Source organism: Artibeus jamaicensis, unplaced genomic scaffold (genome assembly GCF_021234435.1).
Source record: "Artibeus jamaicensis isolate MK-2021 breed Jamaican fruit bat unplaced genomic scaffold, CSHL_Jam_final scaffold_1019, whole genome shotgun sequence".
NCBI classification, from domain to species: Eukaryota; Metazoa; Chordata; class Mammalia; order Chiroptera; family Phyllostomidae; genus Artibeus; species Artibeus jamaicensis.
The window spans coordinates 1165888-1179731 of record NW_026522025.1 but is presented as its reverse complement, the minus strand read 5'-3'; the positions used below and the strand labels follow the sequence as shown (position 1 = coordinate 1179731).

Below are 13844 nucleotides of genomic sequence, written 5' to 3'. Positions count from 1 at the left end.
AGAATGTGTATGTGGAGGAGAGAATAGACCTCTAATTAAGTAAATAAATTTAACTTCTTGAAAATTGTATTTTAATAGGACAATTCATACCACACAAATGACAATTAAAGTTGTACTAAAAATCTCAAGGCAAGGATGTTCACCATGTTAATGATGAAACCAGGATTAGACTGATAGAATCGAAAGCCATAGGTCCTAACTCTATGGTGCCTCTTAGCACTGGGAGTTTAAACATGGATTTCAATGTGGGCTTCTGTGGATTTTATTTTGTTAAGACCTGGGTAAGGGTTATAAGGAAATGAACAACCTTAATTAAAATACACCTTAAACTGTCCTGTAAGAACTAAGGTGAGGACTGAGTAAGCTCTGGAGGAAGGGGGCAGGGCTAGACTGGTGACCCTGCTTCCCAAAGTCTAGTGGTACCTTCACTACCTCAGCCTCTCCCTCTGATCCTTCCTGCCATCAAAGGAAGGTTGTTACCTCCCGATTTCAAACCCCAGAACCTATACAAATGCCTTTGCTTGGGTCTTTAAAAAAAAGGACTGCAAAAACCTAGCATTTTTAAATTTTTATTTACTTATTAAAGGAACAATTTATTTAAGTAAAATGAAATGGGGTTGATTTAAACAAAATATTTTTGGTAGAATAATGCAGATGTATGTAAAAAAATCATTATTCTAGAACCTAGTGGCCAAGATTTAGGAAATATACTGGCCTGTCCGCAGGATCTTAAAAGAGGGGCTCCCTGCCCCCATTTCAATTTCCTCTCACACTGGTGTCCTTCTGTGCTCCACTCACTCTGGTCTGCTTACTTTCTTTCTTTGTTAAAAAGATTTTATTTATTTTTAGAGAGAGGGGAAAGGAAGGGGAAAGAGAGGGAGAGAAACATCAATGTGTGGTTGCTTCTCACATGCCCCCTGCTGGGGACCTGGCCGAAAACCCAGGCATATGCTCTGACTGGGAATCAAACCAGCAAACCTTTGGTTTGCAGGCCAGTGCTCAACCCACTGAGCCACACCAGCCAGTGTGTCTCTTACTTTCTTGAGTGTCTCATGAGGCCTCCTAGCTCAAGAATTTTGTGTTGCCGTTCCCTCTACCCGAAAAGCTTTCTTCCACACCTACAAACATGCTTTTTGTCTATTGTTTCTACTCAACTTTCAGATCTTAGGGAAATATTTTCAGAGAGAAACCTACCTTGGTGTTCTAAATTATCCCGCTGTTTCACGCTCTCAATTCATCTTTCACTGTCTCTTGTTTTTAATTTTTATTTTGTCATGGAGTTTATTGGGGCAACATTGGTTCATTAAACCGTACAGGTTTCAAGTGTACAACTCAACAAAGCATCATCTGCACAGTGTATCATGCACCCATTGCCCAAAGTAAAGTTTCTTTCTGTCCCCATTTATCCTCCCCACTCTTTGCCCTCTTCTACCTCCCCCATCCCCCTTTCTCTCTATTACTGTACTATTGTCTCTGTGTTTAATATATGTGCGTGTGAGTGTGTGTGATGTGTGTGTGTATATATACACACATCATACACACATCTTTACATTTTTTACATTTTTTTACCCAACCCTTTCCCCTCTGAGAGCTGTCCGTCTGTTCTACACTTCTGTTTCTGTTTTTAAAATTATTTTGTTCAATAGATTCCACATATAAGTGAAATCATGTGGTGTTTGCCTTTCTCTGGCTGGCTTATTTCATTTAGCATAATATTCTCCAGTTTCATTCATGCCGTTGCAAAAGGTAAGATTTCCTTCTTTCTTATGGCCCAGTAGTATTCCTTTGTGTAAATATACACCAACATTTTTATTTATTCATGTACTGGTGGGCACCTGGGCTGTTTCTAGATCTTGGGTATTATAAATAATGATGCAGTGAACAAAGGGGTGCATATATTCTTTCAAATTTATTTTTGGATTTCTTCAATTATAGTCCCAGATGTGAAGTTTCTAGGTCAAAAGGCAATTCCATTTTTAATTTTTTGGAGAATCTCCATACTGTTTCCACAGTGGCTGCACCAGTCTGCATTCCTACCAACAGTGTACTAGGGTTCCACATCCTTGGCAGCACTTGTTGTTTGGTGATTTATTAATGATGGCCATCTGAGAGGCATGAGTGGATCTCTCATTGTGGTTTTAATTTGCTGATGATTAGTGTTGTTGAGCATCTTCTCATATATCTATTGGCCATCTTATGTCCTCTTCGATAATATGTATTGCCATTTAGATTTGTATGATTATGTGGTTATCTTTCTTTACCTACTAAACCATGTTTTGTTTCTCATACTGTAGCCTAGTGCTTAACACACTGCATAGCACACAGTAGGTAGTCATTAAAAGTTTTAAATGAATGTGTAGAAAGGAAATAAGTACCAAAATACATAGCTACATAACAGCTAAATTTCCAAAAGAAGTTTATGATCTCAAGAGAAATACACCATCCTTGCTAGTGTCGTGTTCACCTTTAAAATAATCATTATCAACCTGTTTTTTAAAAAATAGTATTTAAAAAATATTTATTTTTTAGAGAGAGGGGAAGGGAGGGAGAAAGAGAGGGAGAGAAACATCAATGTGTGGTTGCCTCTCACATGCCCCCTACTGGGGACCTGGTCTGCAACCCAGGCATGTGCCCTGACTGGGAATCAAACTGGTGACCCTTTGGTTCTCAGGCAGTTTCTTAATCCACTGAGCCACACCAGCCAGGGCTCAACCTCCTTTTTTTTTTATCAGAGTGATTTTGAGTCATATCTACTCAGATAAAATAACCTTCATATCCTGGCAAACTCATTGAGCAGGAGGAGTTTATTCATTTGCTGGTAGAAACAAAGAAGAGAAAATGAGGCTATTATTGGTTTGAAGGGTTTATTAGTTTCAATAACAGGGTCTCTCCAAAATGATGTATCTATATATCTATATATATCTCTGTGTACCTATATATACCTCTGTGCAGATACAGATATATGTAGATATCTTATAGCAAGAGACAAGTGTTCTATTTTGGACTTCCAATCAATACACTGACCAGTGGAGGTCTAGCTAGCTAGGCTCAAGGTTGAGGAAGTAAAAACTGGGTATATTGCCTAATGGTCTTCTCCATGAGTCACCCTTCTTTGTGATCCACAGAGTTACTCCAGCTTGTGTGCTCATCATGATTATTGGCTCCTTGTGCCTCTTTTTTTTTTTGCCTCAGTTCAGTTCTAAGTAATACAAATGTCTTGTTCTTTTATGTTAACTTGTTTATGATGAATTCTTTTTACCTTTTATTTGTTCTTGAGATACTGTTTTTTGCTGATATTCCAAAGCTGAGGTTTCCATCTCTGTTTCATTCCCAGAAGTACATCTCTCATCAGTTTCTCTTTAACTAAAAATTCACATGCAAAGCTCATTAAAGAGGATTGGGATAACTGGAGGATGCATCTTTTACCAAAGATCTGGGGTTTGTATAGGTCAGAGTCTTGGTGCATGAGAACAGGGAAGAGTGAAAAACATTTTGCAGGTAATCAGTGTCTAAGCATGGATACTGACTTTTCTTTCTTTCTCTCTCTCTTTCCCCTTCCTCCCTCCCTTCATTCCTTCTATTTTTCCTTCCTTCCTCTCCCTCCCACCCCCCACCGCTACTTGATCACACCTCAATGCCAATGACTAATGTAACTTCTCAGGACCCTTTCCTTCTCCTTATAGTTTCCTGCCTACCTCCAGGATCTGCCTTCATTAATGATCCATCCCATTTTCCTCTTCCTTATTGACACTGTTCCCTTGAAAGGAACAGTCTTGAGTTCAACAGGCATAAACTGGTTTTTAGTCATGCCTCTTATACTTAGAAGTTATATGTTCCTCTCCCTGAGCCTTGGTTACTTCTGTAGAATAATAATATTACTTCAGAAAGTTGTGGTGAGCATTAAATATATGTGCATTGCTTAGTATAAAGCCTAACGCATACTAAGTGCTCAATAAATATTAATCTGTTCTTCTAAGCTCCTGTGTTACTGAGCTTTTGCTGTGTACTTCTACAGTTTATTCATAACTAATCAGCAGGGAAATAGAGATGGGCAGCTGCTGGATCCCATGAGGATTCAGGGCTGATTTAACAGCTCTACCTTCTTTCCTTGAGAAGCTTCTAGAATATACTCAGAATCACTTAAACAGTCATGGAGTCATGAAAGCCTGGAAATCCTATCAATACAGTGGCTAAACCTGTATGTGGTAAAATAAACACAGATGCAATCACAGGAAAGTCCTTTAGTGAATTTCAGAGATGTTTTGATTAGAGAGCAGTATTGCATATTGGAAAGAGCATGAGCTTTGGCATCAGACAGATCTGGATTTTAATGTGGGCTCTGCCACTTAGAAGGTGCTCAATAAATAAATGGCATCTGCTGTTGTAGCAAATCTGCTTTCACAAGAGATTGGATTAACTTGACTAAGCCAGCCTTTTCTGGGAAGATTTCACCAGTGTTTCGTTAAACATTGGCTTCCATTTAGCCCTTTGCTTATATTCACAGTCTCCTGGTTTTGAATCATGATAATTCCTTCTGGAAAAGCTAAATGACTAAAACTTGGTGTGTGTAAGGTCAGATATGGCATTTCAAAGCCAGGACAGCTTTTGTAGTTCCATATAATCATAACGCCTTTTTGTTGTTCATTTTGAAGAGGGGAAGAAATGGTCAATTTAGAGTTAACTTTCTTTTTTCTTGCATTTTTCTTGACACTATTTGGCAATTTAGTATGAGTGAGCTAGAAGGGAGACTTAGATATTTTCAGAGTTTTGGTTACAACTAGGATGGTTTTGTCTTCTCAGAAGACCTAAAAACATGAAACGGGGCATTTTTAAATCAGAAAAAACTAACATTACCGTGTGCCTCTTTGGGATTGTGGACATAATAAAAGCTAAGCACCAATTATGTAACTAGGATTATAGTAGGCACAAGGTTGGGTGTCTTAAATGAGTCATACATCCCAGCAGCCATTCATTCAACTATCACTGCCCTTCTATTTTGTTTGTCTGAAGTGCTTGGAATACAGACATGACATTTCTACTCGAGAAGCCCATAGACAAGCTCATTTAACTCTACCTTCATGTAGTACATATTTTCTCTTGCTTATAGCTGAGGCAAGTGGGGCTCAGAGAGGCATAAAATTACGTGTGTAGTAGGTAGTTAAGCTTAAATTCAAATTCTTTTTTCATTCCTTTAATCAGGTATTTGTGCTTATTATGTTTTCTTTTAAGTTACGTCATGTTAGAATGAAGTTGGAAGATACGTGCAGTGAGCAGCTATAGTACTGTCTCCCCAGGATGCTTTTCTTCTTTTTAGAAAGGCTCCTTTTCTCAGTTCAGCCACGTGATTTGGGAAGCAGCCGCCTGAACCACCATTGGCTCATTCAAGCAAAAGCAATTAGTCATTTCCCAGATTTTTTCAGCTAGGAATTAAGGAAATGAGGTAAAATCTCCTTAATAAAGATATAAAATTTGGGGGTTGTTGCCATGATGTCCTCTGACATGTGAAGTAAGTTAAAAGAAAAATAAAAACAAATTCAACTGGTTTAAAGGGGCTAGTAAAACTTTGATAACAAAATCAGACAAGGATGACACTAGAAAGGGCGCATTCTAGGGGTGCTTGCTTCATCACTCATTGTATGCAGGGGAAATGCACTTTATTTTTTGTGGATTTCCAGAACAGGTTTATAGCACATGAAGACATGCTATTCATTGAGGCAATTTTTTGGAGATGAGGCTGATAAGATTTTTCTGTATCTAATCCTCATCCCAAGATATGTTTATTGATGAGAGAGAGAGAGAGAGAGAGAAACTCCGGAACATTGATGTGAGAGAGAAACATCAATTGGTTACCTTTCTTGTGTCTTGACTGGCGATAGAACTTACAACTCAAGGATGTGCCCTACCAGGAATTGAGTCTGCAGTCTTTTGGTGTATGGGATGACATTCCAACAAAAGGAGCCATCCAGCCAGAACAAGATTTTTCTTTATCTGAAAATGAAGGTGATGCTGAAATCAAAGAAGAATGAATAATCAAGAGTATACTGGGTAGACGGAGTAAATGAGCGCAAGGGAGAGGCCCAAGTAGGTCACCATCTGAGGAGGGTAGTCAGGACACACTGAAAATTGGATGGGGAGAGTCAAGGCCCACAAGATCTTGTAGGGAATAGGAAGTATTTGGTTGATGGAGTTTGATGGGTTGGGGTCATAAGCTGGGCAGACTCCCCCCCTGATAGTTGGCTTCTCAGATTCTTTGTGGCATGATGTCAGAGTGCTAGGTGTGTTTAAACCAGGTTTATGGTGGATACTGCTTCTAACAAGAGGTGAACTAAATATGTTGAATATTACTGTTTTAAAAGGCCAAGATATTTGGTGACATCTTTCTGATGTCTTCTGAAAAATAGGTTAAGAATCTCTTCATGTTTCTGTAAAGGTAGTTGAGAGTGAGCTTGGCAGATATTTGAGAAAGAACACATGAATACTCTAATTTGCCATCTGATTTCATGGTAAATAATCAAAACTCTGGGGTCTGACTAATTGGAGCAGTGTGAGAAGAGAGGATACTCATTTCACATACTTCCTTTAAAGCAATCACCAGTCTAGAGCAGTTCTAAGAGCAGTCCCTCCGATTGCTAATCAACTGAAAGGAATGTTTTCATAAAATTCTTCTCTCATATTTGAATAAAAGTAATATATTTTGATATACCAAATTTTATGGTACAATGAAAACAGAGCCAAGAGTTGGTGTATTCTGATTTTATAACAGGCATGATTGACAAATCCTTTGAGAAAATTGACAAGCTAATGTTAATGCAATCTGTTCTAACCTACAAGAGGTATCATATGTAGTCACTAATTTATTTTTAAATGAGTGCAAATACATTTTCCTACAAAGGAAGCAAAGAGCTTCTGACAATCTCAGTATTCCCACAGAGAGATGGAATAATTTGAAAAGGAAGAGAGTAAGCTAAAAATTTTCTGGTGCTTAAAAATAAAACAAATCCTTTCATGCCATCATAGCTAATCCAGTATTAATGAGTCATTTCTAATAAGTGTGAGTAACTGCAGTTTTGTCCCCTAGCTCATATTTTATTATAAATTTATTCTTTGGAAATAAAAAAAAGTTAGCAACAATATGGTACAGTATAAAAAGAAAATGATTTTGGATTTCCAGTCCTCTTCTTCACAGTTATATGACCATGGGCAATTACATTTTTTTCAACTACAGTTTACATTCAGTACCATTCTGCATTAGTTTTAGATGCACAGCACAGTGTACAGATGACCGATGTTGGGCAATTTAAATTAAACACCTTCAGTCTTAGTTTTGTCATTTCTAAAATGGGGATTAAAACAATTAATACCTTGTAAAGTAGTGCTTTCTTAAGTTTTGGACATTAGGCCCCTCACTCTTAAAGAGGCATTTGCTTTTAGGGTTGTGCACATGTAGGGTCCATGCCTGAGACTGAGTGCCTTATTAAATTTTGTGCTCTTGGCATATTATTTGCCTCATGCTTGGTCCTAGCCCTGCTGGCTTCTGTGTGGTTGGGATAAGTGGGAGAGAGTGGTGCTAAACGAGGGTAAAGAGGTATGCAGAAGTCATATCACAAAATGCCTTGTAATTATGTTAAGGAGTTTGAACTTTATTCTGACAGTAAATAATTTTTTTAAAGTTCCTAAGATATCATTTAAAGAGTTATCACAGAGGAGCAATTTGTTCAGAATTTCATTTGAGAAGAATCATTTTGGCTGATGGGCTGGGAGGGGACCAAGACTTGATCATTGAAAACGAGTAAAGAGGTGAATATATTCGTTCAGTTGAGAGGTGGTGATGGTCAAGATTGGCATAAAGGCAAGGGAATGATGTGGTGGAAAGTGTAAATGCTTGAGAGATACTTAGGAGGTAGAATTAATAAAACTTGGTAATAAATTAGATGTAGAGAGTAAGTTAAAAGTCATGCAAAATGTGCGCAACTCTACACATTGTGGTGTCCTGCCCTGAATATAGGAAACAGTGGAGAAATATAATAGAAGATTATGATTTCAGTTTAGACATGTAGAATTTGAAGCACCCAGAAGGCATCAAGTAGAACTGTTCAGTAAAGTGTTGAATATATAGGACAGGAATTTAAGATACATAATTAAGATAAGAATTTAGGTACAGAATTGGGAACCATCAGTGTTGAAGCCATGAATGATATTGCCTAGTAAGAGTATGGTGGTTGAAAAGAGGACCTAAAAAACAGCCACAGAGAATACTAGCATTTGAAGACTTGACATACTATAAGAAGCCTGAAAAAATTGAGAAAATTATTCCAGGAAGATAGGAGGAAAGACAGGAGGAAATCTACATAGCCCCACATAAGAAAACTTGGTCAATCCTAACCTGCACAAAACTTACCAAAATATTCCTTTCTGGAATGCAGTAATTAGGCATCCATTCCTCATTACTTATGGTAGTTCATGGTCTGATTATAAACTGTGAAGCATCACCTGCCTCAAATTCTTTTTTCCTAACCTGCATTAATTCCTGGCCTTTTGCTTTAGTGACTGTCTTCATCACTGTGCTAACCTAACCTGTCAGATGCTTGATCTCCTCTGGTCCTGGCTCTGTCTTTTATGCTTTGCCATAATTTCCATTATGCTCCTAGACCACATGTAATTCTCCTACCAGGGTTGCCTTGACTCAAGCAGAAGGAGATAAGAGAGCCCTTTCACCAAGTGCTAGGCTCAGTTTGGGCAGCATTTCATTATTATCATTGAGAGGTCACCTGTAGGTAAGCCCTGGCTAAGTACTTTCATAGTCCCTTTGACCAGTTCATCACAAACCTTCCTAAAATAAGCCCACCCACTGAGCTCACTTGACCAAGATATTCCAAGTAGGCAAGTAGAATGACAAGTGCTTAACTGATATAAGTGAGTTGTATTAAATTCTATCTGAATTATATATAAAGTGGAGAATATTAAATACTGAAGAACGTCAGCAATTCTAAATATGCTAAAACAAAGAGAAGATAGCATATATAAGAATCATAGTTTAATGAGCTTAAAAAGTTAAATCACAAATTCACACAAATTTCTTAGAATTTGTTCTTCAGTGGATAAAGTATGAAAAAAACAAGCTTCTGGATCTGGCCTTTTTCTGTAGAACTGTTCTGTCAAAGGTCAAGTTCTAACAAATACTGAAAAGGATGTTTGGCTCATAAGCTACTCATTTAAGGAGTAATCAGGTTTCTCTGAGAAAACTGGAATGTTTTCTGAACAGGTTTTGTTTATTTGTTTGCTTATTTGTTTTTGTCACATGAATGTTGAGATAGAATGTCAAAGCCAGAAGATATTTTAGAGTACAGAAGTTTCCTCTATAATGACCTGGTCCAATGGTTATCTAGCCTCTTTTTAGATGCCTATAGTGCTGGGGAACTCATCTTTTGTAGCATGAGTCAGTCCAGTTCATTGTTGGACTGATCTGATTGTTGGTAAGTTCTTTCTTATGTTAAACTGAAACCTGTCTCCTTGTAGCTTCTACCTATTATTTCTGCTTTCTGTCAGATGCACATACCTGATTTAAATTTCATCTCCTCTAACTTGTCAGGGTTGTGAGAAAATGGTATCACTTAATCTCTTTGAGTTTCTATTTTGGCATCTAATAATGGATATTTTAATTCCCAACTTCCATGATACTGTGATTAAAGTGAGATCATGTAGGTGTTCTGTCCTAGGCTTTACTAGGAAGGGAAAGACTTCACAGATGACTTGTTTTTTGTTTTTTTTTAGGGGGGAGTGGGGACAAGGATCATGAAGGATGGATAGGAATTATCTGTCAAGAAGGGAGGGTTAGGAATGAGACAGGTAGATGATAATTTGGCCCTTTGGCCTAGAGAGAATAACATGAGCAAAAACATGGAGGCATGAAAATTAAGTTAAAAATTTTTCTAGTGGTCTGGTTTGGCTAGATTTTTGGAGACCTAGGACCAAGGTGACAGAGAGATAGAAGGCACTTTAGGAAAAGTAAGCTACAGGCAGATTGTAAAAGGACATGACACCATGGTGCAATCAAATATCCCACTATTTCCAGAGGTTAGTGTGTTTTAAGGAAACACAAAGAAAGAGTAGGTACCTGGACCAGGATTTAAGTTTAGGTCTTCTGAAACTGTGTATCACAACAGTGAAACTGTTTGGGCATGTAAAAAATTCTTCTTAGATTGTTACAGAATTCAAAAATATAATTTGCTTCCTCCAGCACTGTGCACCAGAATCCAAGAAGGATTCTGACCCAGTTCATGAAGCTGGCTCCCAACAAGAGAAATCATAGTGCTGTTCTGTTAGTGAATCCAGCACATTTCTTTGCTTTCTCCGAGTCTAGCCTTATAACAGGAAAAGAACATTAGGGAGACTGTAAAGGATATCCTGCCCACTTTTCAAATGGGCATGCCTGTACACTGTGGTAGATAGTGCTCCCTGTCAGGGGTCCCCAACCCTGGCCTGCAGATCTCAGGCTGGTATGGGTCCCTGGCCTGTTAGGAACTAGGCCATGCAGCAGGACGTGAGTGGTAGGTAAGCAAAGCTTTGCTTGCCCTACTGCTTAAGCTCCGCCTCCTGTCCATCCCTCTACCCCCTCTCCCCACCTTCCATTAGTAGTTTATCTTCAGTGGCTCTCACCTTTCCTCCCTGTCATTCTTCTGGTGTTTCCTTTCCTTCCACTTACTCATTTTGGCTAGAAAAGCCCATTATCTTATAGCTCTCTCTTTTCTTCCCTTCCCAGATGTTCCCTGGGTAAGCGCTAGAGGTATATCATTGAGGCCAAGTGTGAAGATTAGTAATGAGATAATCACTGTTTCCTATTGGAAGGTTGTAAGGTTTCCTATTGGAACCTCATCTTTCATCAAATAGGAAGCCACATTATATATTTATTCATTCAATATTATTAATTCAAAAGCTGTGTACATTTACACGTTGGAATACTACTTGGCCATAAAAAATAAGAAATCTTACCTTTTATGACAGCATAAATGGACCTGGAGATTATGCTAAGTGAAATAAGCCAGTAAGAGAAAGACAAATACCATATGATCTCACTTATATGTGGAATCTAATGAACAAAAGAAACCGATGAACAAAATAGAAACAGAGGCATGAAAACAGGGAACAGAGGGACATCGGTCAGAGGGCAGGAGCATTGGAGGCTGGGTGAAAGAAGGTGAAGGAATTAAGCTAACTACGTGTAACGCAGACTCAGACAACAGTGTGGTGATAGCCAGGGGATGGGAGGTGGAGGTGGGCAAAGGGGGGAAATTTGCCTGGGGCAATGGGGTCACAGTGCAGTGTGCAGATGATGTTTTATTGACTGGTACACTTGAAACCTATATGGTTTTGTGAACCAATTTCAACCCAAGAAATTCACTTTGAAATTTTATTTATTCAGTACATAATCTGTACTTTATACATGGTGAAATACTTTGAGAGATTAGGCAATCAGGAAAAGAATTTGGGGGTATTCAAAGACTTTTACTTCACTTATTGATTTGTCATTTTTTCTCTCATTCTAAAAATACGAGTTTTAGCACCTACTACGTGTCAAACACTATGTTAGGCAACACTGAGCCTCCAAGGTCCTAATGATACCACTCAGATCATTGCACATCAGGTTCACGCTGGTTTTATTTTAATTTTTTCCTTTTAATTGAATTTGTTGGGGTGACACTGGTTAAAATTGTATAAGTTTCAGGCAAAATATTAAAAAGAGAGAAGAAACTCATGGACACGGACAACAGTATGTTGATTGCCAGGTGGACGGTGGTGGAGTAGGGTAAAGGGGGGTTAAATGGTGACGGAAGGAGACTTGACTTGGGGTGGTAACCACACAAGGGAGTGTACAGATGATGTGTTGTGAAATTGTGCACTTGAAACCTGTACATTTAGGCTCATGCTGGTTTTAAATGGTTTTTGCTTATTCTTAGGCATAGCTCCTGAGAATGAAATAGCTTAGTGTGGTGGCAAGAGCCAAAGAATTAAACTAAGACAGTCTTAGCTCTTTTATGTCCAACTCTCTTTGGATTCCTGCTTTGTGAAGTTGGTGAGCTACTTAACTTTCCTGACTCTATATTTCATGTCTATAAAATAGGAGAGACATTATGGCGTAATGTATGTTAAAGCTCATGACTCAAATCCTGGGTCATAGGAGGTACAGCACACACGTTAGTTATGCTTTCTTCTTTCCTCCATCTTTTGTCTCCTCTTCCACTTACGTATATATTCCCTCCTGGTGCTGAAAAAACAAACACAAAAATAAAAAAGCTGACTAGCAAGGATGAATATATCAGCTTCAAGGACAGCTTTGCACAGGGTCTGAAACAGGTAATTTACAAAGAAGTATTTGTTGTTCATTATAATCGCTTGCTCCCTTTCAAGTTAACAGAGCACATTTACATTCATCATTTCATTTAATCCTCAAGGAAAACTGTGTAAGATGAGGTTTATTATCTTATCTTCTAGGTGAGGAAACTGAGGCTTGCAGAAAATCAGAATTGGCTCTTTGTTTTTTTACCTTGTAGTCCTTTATTGTTTTGCTGTCTTATATTGAAACTTGAGCTTTAAAATCTTTAAGTTTCCACCCAACTTTTCTATTTTCCTGTCTTTAAGACTATAGGGCACAACTCCCTTTTTCTTATCTTTCCTCCACAGTACATGAAACTGATAAAGTCCTGAATGTGGATTCAGAAGTCCAGGGATTAGTCTGGCTGCCTGGGCAACAAAATATGTTACTAACTCCTATTGCCTTAATTCAGACCATCATTATATGTTAGTTGGCTTCCTACCTCTCGTTGAGTCCCTAATGTGTTGACCTTTCATACCCCTGAGGACATTCTCAAACACTGAGAATTCAGTTTGGCTCCAGTCTTTCCTATGCTTAAAACAAAGCGAAGCAAAGCAGTGTTTCCCTATCTCTCTCAGAACTGAAGTCCGAACAGCTTGGGCTGGATCAGGACTCCACCTTTTCCATCCCGTCCTCATAAAGCACAGCCTGTCAGTGATACTCACGTTGTCTTATAGGCCATTACAGATGTTTCCCCTCCTTCTGCAAATTCCTTCCTCCTCATCAGCTCTCTTGGTGCACTCTCTTTTTTTTTTTTTGCACTTCAAACACTGGGTTGGATTAGGTGACTGTCTACTAAATTATCACAGATTTCCTCCCTATGTACTGTCATAGCTCTTTTCACACTATATGATAATTGCAAATTTTTTATGTCTGTATGCCTTGAGTGCAGGGCCCTTACTTCATTCTCCTCTGTATTCCTATTGCTACCTGTAGTACCTGACAGTTTTTCAACAGTATAATAAGACCCGTAGATTTTGGGTAGTTGTTTGTTATCCAGCTGAGATAGTTTTCTATTTCTATTTTTCTGAGAATTTTCCTTAACAGTGGGTGTTAAATTTTGTCAAATAATTTTTCTTCATCAGTAGATATCATCATGGGATTTTTTTCTTTAGCTTATTAATATGGTGAATTACATTGACTGGCTTTTGAATATTGAATTATTTCTGAATAAATTCTACTTGGTTATGGCATGTAATTCTTTTTACCTATTGCTGAATTCTTTTTGCTAATATTTCGTTAAGGATTTTGCATAATATTTATGAGGCATATTGGTCTGTAGTTTTCATTTTTTTGTATTTTCTTTGCTTTATTTTTATATCATACTGAAATAGTAGCTTCATACAATGAGTTGTGAAGTGCTTCCTCTATTTCTATTTTCTGAAAGAGATTTTGTAGATTGGTGTTAATCTTTTTCAAACATTTGATGGAATTCTCCAGTGCTATTATCTAGGAATAGAGATTTTTTTAGGAA

General features: G+C 38.1%; 1 protein-coding gene across 1 annotated transcript in view; it reads left to right on the top strand.

Moving 5' to 3' along the window:
* The window catches only part of LOC119040203 (AGBL carboxypeptidase 4), a 1071017-nt gene that overhangs the window by 290433 nt on the left and 766740 nt on the right, over positions 1-13844 (top strand). The gene's annotated exons all lie outside the window — the stretch shown is intronic.